Genomic DNA, 6178 nt, shown 5'->3' on the forward strand with positions numbered 1-6178 from the left:
GAGCTCCCCCGAATATCTTTCTGGGAGGGGCGGTTTGGGTTTGGATGATCCAGCGACCAGAACCGATTGCAGCGGTGTGGCGGACTGCGATTGTTGTTGTACCACCCTCATTAATTCTGACACCTGGAGAGACAAGGTCTCTAATTGCCTTGATAGCCCAGCAACTAGATACATGCTGAAATATAAAGTATGGGCAACTATAATGTCACAAAAACTATGGGATAGCGGGGAACTGGGGATCCTAACCTAACCCTCAGGCTAGGGGGCCCTATGCTAGCCATAACCTCAGGGATACTCCTGATGGTGGAGAGGACTTAGTCTCCTTCCTGGCCCTACTCCTGACCAGTCCTGATTCCCCCTCCCCCCAGGGAGGGACAGGACAAGATTATGTAGAAAGCCACAGATAAAGACAGACAAGGGAAAACCACAACTTTGTCACACAGCATGCACACACAACGCTTAAGACAATAAGAACTTCAGGAGGAAAAACAAAATGAGGAAGGAAGTACAAAACAACAGGGGTAAACTCCACAACTGCTCACAGCAGTAGGCACAATTAAAACACAACTTTCACCAGAGAGTCTGGGACACCACACCTTACAGACCAACATATAACAAACTATAGCTGGCATGGGTAGAAGAATTTAACCATCATAAATAGGAGGGGAGAAGATTTGATATGTCTCCCTACAATATGTGCTTAAAGGAGCAAACAGACTAACAGAGATTAACTCTTGCTAGCCTACCTATGAATCAGCACACAGCAGGTTGATGCCAGAGTCTACCTGTGTTGATCCCAGACACCAGAGAAACCATCAGGCGGTGTCAGAATCTGCAATCTGAACAGAGCCCAATCCCGTCATCACAGTCGGCAAAGTTTGTGCAAAACGTCGAGTGACATTTCCTTCCACATTTCTTTAGTTCATCTGAAGCACCTTAATCTTGGGTCTTATGTTGAGCACTTTGAGAGGTGCAGTTTTTAGAATGGTGTCACTTTTGCATATTTTCTGTCACATAAGCCTCTCAAAGTCACTTCAAATCTAATCTGGTCCCTAAAAAATGGTTTTGTTGGAAAAATGAGAATTTGCTGGTAAACCGTGAAACCTAACTTCTTAACAAAAAAAATATGTTTCAAAAATGGTGCTGATATAAAGTAGACTTGTTGGAAATGTTATTTATTAACTATTAGTTGTAGTATCCAGCATTGCCCGGATAGTAACTAAGGGTCTCTCTGTCTGTCTCCCTCTCTGTCTGTCTCTCTCCCTCTCTGTCTGTCTGTCTCTGTCTGCCTCTCTATCTCTGTGTGTCTCTGTCCCTGTGTGTGTTTGTCTTTGTATCGGTCTCTGTCTTTGTGTGTCTGTGTCTCTGTTTGTCTGTGTGATTGTCTCTGTTTCTATCTGTGTGTGTCTATCAGTGTGTCTCTGTGTCTGTCTCTGTGTGTCTCTGTCTGTGTATCAGTGTCTGTGTGTCTCTGTATCAGTCTCTGTGTGTCTCTGTGTGTGTCTCTGTGTGTCTGTCTATGTGTGTTTCTGTCTCTGTGCATCTCTGTCTCTGTGTCTCTTTTTCTGTGTGTCTGTGTGTGTCTCTCTGTGTTTCTGTCTGTGTGTGTGTGTCTGTGTGTGTCTCCTTTTTGTCTCTGTCTGTGTGTCTCTGTCTGTGTCTATGTCTGTGTGTCTCTCTGTGTCTCTCTTTGTGTGTCTGTGTGTGTGTGAGTCTCTGTGTGTCTGTGTGTCTATCTTCGTGTGTCTCTGTGTGTGTGTGTCTCTGTTTCTGTGTATGTCTGTGTCTCTGTCTGTGTGTCTCTGTCTCTGTATCAATCCCTGTCTGTTTCTGCCTCTGTGCATGTCTGTGTTCCTCTGTATGTGTGTCTGTTTCTCTTTGTGTGTGCGTCTGTGTCTCTTTGTGTGTGTGTCTGTGTGTCTTTGTCTGTGTGTGTCTACCGATATCATATTACCTCACACATAAGCTTCTTATACAAAGAATGTCCTTTGTTGCCTATAGCAACCAATCACAGCTCCTATTAATGACATGTAGCACCCAGCTCCATTCACTTTAATATAGGCAGGATTTTTGGCGAATAATTGTAAAGCGTGGGGTTAAAATTACCCCTCAAAGCATACTATGACGTTTTTTACCTCTAGAAATGTATTTTCTTTTGTGTTGATAATATGTAATGTTTATTATTAGCCTCCTAGATGAGTTTGTGGTATTTAGGAATGGCCTCAAGGGGGGTGCATTTTGTGTATGTGATAGAATTAGTTTTGCTTCTTGTGTATAGTCATGAAAATTCTGAATGACAATTCCTCCAACTTTGTCACCAGCTCGAATGACTATGACTCTATTGTTATGAAGAGACATCAAGGTTTTTTGTTCTGTTTTGGTTAAATTCTTATTCGATTTGGTAGGAGTGATGTGCATCTCTTTGAAACGTTGAAGTACTATATCATTGAAGGCACTTATGTGATGACCCTTACTTTCTTTTTTGGGATAAAAATTTGATTTACCTTTCATGTTGGTATGAAAAAAAAGGTCCGGTGAAGTTGTGGAAGAAATGTAATGAAAATTAACATTAATCCATAAAGAGATGTGCATCTCTTTGATTTACAATATATGTATGGCAAACTGATAAACCTTTGGAAAGAACTGAAATTTCACCTGGTGATAACTCATAATAAGATAAATTGAAAATGTTGTGGGGAGTCGAGTTTTCTACATTGTTTTTCCTTTTTTTGTTTTATTTTGTCCCCTGCTCTTTATCCTCTCGGATTTTTTCTTTTTATGGATTTTGGTGTTAGAAAATTGGTGATTAGACCTTTCTTTGGATTGACCATTGGTGAAAAAGTAACCGATGGTTCACTGCTGGATGAGTTGTCTATAGGTGCAATATTATTGGAAATGAATGTACATTTGATGGGTTCAAGAACTGAATTGTCAGTATGTTCATGAGTGGAGATCTATGGTCTCATGTATATTGTCTGAATCTTGACTTAGTGGTAGAGAGTTGGAGTCTGACATCAGAGTTTGGAGTTATGCTCTTGGATGAAGGCATAGAAGACGACTAGAAAGAAAAAGGTGATCCAGCTCAGCTGTGGCAAGGTCCGGCTGGCATGCAAGGATAACACTTTGGTAGTTCAGTGATTCAATAGAAGAAAAAAGATAATCCATCTTCCGGAATAATATAAAATCTTGTGCAAGCTTTATATTAAAGGACATAAAAAATATTTATCATTACAAGGACAAAATAAGGAGCCCATTTGCGGCAACGCGTTTCGAACGCTACCTGCGTTCTTTGTCAAGCATGTTCTGGCTTGACAAAGAGCGCAGGTAGCGTTCGAAATGCATTGCCGCACATGGGCTAACTATTTTGTCCTTGTAATGATAAATATTTTTTATGTCCTTTAAAATAAAGCTTGCACAAGATTTTATATTATTCCGGAAGCTCGATTATCTTTTTTCTTCTATAGAAGACAACTATAGAAGATGCATGTAAATTCCTGGAAAAAGTGATTTATTCATCGCGTTTCGGAGTGGATACTCCTTCAGGACAATAACATTTACATACTGCACAATACGAGAGGTGTATATAGCAAGAGCCAACTTTAAAAAAAGAGCGCAAGGACACCGGCCAATAGACCAGTTGATCGCTATAAATTGAAACACTATACAGCACACTCGAAGTTAAAATCGTCTACATTATATGGAAAGAGTGTGATGGGAAAATGTCATTATTTGAGAAATACTAAAGAAATAAAAATGATAATACTAAAAGAATTGGGAAAAATAAAAAATGAAAAGATTGTAACTAGATTCAAACCTTTGTATTTTATGGATGGTGTGCAAAACCTACTGATATTACTAAAGAGCTATCAAACACACTCATTGGAATGAAAAACCAAAAGGAAAATGTTGAGTGCAATGAAGTATATGTATGTTAAAAAGCATGAAGGAGATAGAACCCGTGGAGAAAAGGTTGAAATTAGGAAAAAGAAGAATGAGACCACTCGGGTGTATGAGAATGTACAAGGTGGCCATAAAATAACCTAACAAGTTTGGAGCCGTGTGCAGACTGACCAAGTGGACAGAATTGGCTGAAAATTGGTATGTATGCTATTCAAGGCATGGGGAAACAGAAGGCATCTTAAATTTTTTTTTATACCAAAACTCCTCACCAGGTGAAAAAGTGGCGCTGTACAGTGAGCGCGTCTTGCAACTCAGTCTGCAAGATCTTAAAAAATGTGATACCACACAATGGAGTAAATGCTATCCAAAAATATCTTATTAAGCAGTCACAAACAATTTAAAAGGGGTGCACAAGTACACTCCTAATCCTGGTAACAAGAGGTAAGAGGACATAGAAAACCTCACAAACGTGGGGACCGAGGCCAGAAAATGAATATAAGAGCCTGTGTCTGGGGGGTCATAAGGCAAATCGCCTATCTAGTAGCACATAATATATATATACCCAGGTACAGATAGTAAAACTCCCCTCTCTTTGCCTCACATACGGGTGTGTGTAGTAGAGTCTCCTAAAGTGCTCAAATGAGCAAAGAAGGAGATGCTGTTATCTAAATTTACATACCAAAGGTTGAGGTAAGAAGGGAGCCGGTCCAAGGTCCACGCCTGACGCGCGTTTCGGGTACCTTTTTCAGGGGCACCGCACGCTGTCAGTCTGCAAGATGCCTGTCTCTTTACCAGATCGTGCACTATTAATGTGGTTGTTTTATGAGAATGCCAGGAATACTACAGCTATACTGAGAGCCTTTCATTGCTTGAAAGACCTTCATACATGTAGCAGTCCAATAGCTGTCAATTGAGACAGATGATGAAACGTTGTGAGGCAAAAGGGTTACTGAGTGTTCAGCCAGGGCATCAACAACTTCTTCCTCATAACAATGATACTCGCATGACATTTGAATTCATGTTTCTGGTGAGAGTGGAAGTGGATGGAAGTTGGCCATGGAATGTTTTGTGGTGCGACGAAGCGCATGTTTACCTGAATGGAACAGTGAACACACAAAACTGTCGTATATGGGCTACCGAAAATCTACATGTTTGGTGTGGCTTCACCTCATCATTTATCCTCGGACCGTTCTTTTATGAAAAAATGAGGCAAACTGGGGTTGCTACCTGTTCCGTGACAGCAGCGAGATATCAGACAATGCTGTGGTCGTTCCGCAAATCCAACAGCAGCAGTGTCTTCTGACGACCACTTTCATGTATGATGGAGCATGTCCTCACATCACAAATCGTGTGAAGAATGTTCCGCGTGCACATTTTCCTATTGACAGGATTTTGAGCCACTGCTTCCCTAATGCATGGCCACCGCGTTCGCCCCATCTCAATCCTTGTGATTTATGGTTGTGGGGACACTTGAAAGAGTGTGTTTATCGAGGAAATGTCGACACCCTGGCTGACCGCATCACTTTGGAAGTGCACAGCATCCCACCAGACATGTTACACACAAGTGTTGAGAATGTTCTCCATAGGATGAACATGATCACCATGCATGATGGCAGCCATATTGAACAGTTATGCTAGTTTGTGGAACAATTGTGACATCTCCAATTATCGTTTTTTGGACTGCTCACTCACAGTACAGCGCCACTTTTTCACCAAGTGGGGAGTTTTGGTATAAAAATTTTTTAAGATGCCTTACATTTCCCCATGCCTTGAATAGCATACATACCAATTTTCAGTCAGGTCTGTCCACTGGGTCAGTCTGCACACGGCTTCAAACACCTTAGGCTATTTCATGGCCACCTTGTAAAAAAAAAAAACATTTACTCACCTTCTCCAGCCCTCCTGTCTCTGACACTGCTGCCACTTGCTGCCGACCGCCGCTCATTATGCTCATTTAACCCCTTAGTGACGGAGCTAATTTTCACCTTAATGACCAGACCAAATTTTGCAAGTCTGACCAGTGTCACTTCATGAGGTTATAGCTCTGGAACGCTTCAACGGATCCCGGTGATTCTGAGATTGTTTTTTCGTCACATATTGGACTTCATGTTAGTACCAAATTTAGGACAATATTTTTTGCGTTTATTTATGAAAAAAATTGAATATTGGCAAAAATTTTGAAAATTTAGCAATTTTCAACTTTTGAATTTTTATACCGTTAAACCAGAGATTTCTGTGACACAAAATAGTTAATAAATAACATTTCCCACATGTCTAC

The sequence above is a fragment of the Anomaloglossus baeobatrachus genome, chromosome 2 (assembly GCF_048569485.1).
Source record: "Anomaloglossus baeobatrachus isolate aAnoBae1 chromosome 2, aAnoBae1.hap1, whole genome shotgun sequence".
Lineage (NCBI taxonomy): Eukaryota > Metazoa > Chordata > Amphibia > Anura > Aromobatidae > Anomaloglossus > Anomaloglossus baeobatrachus.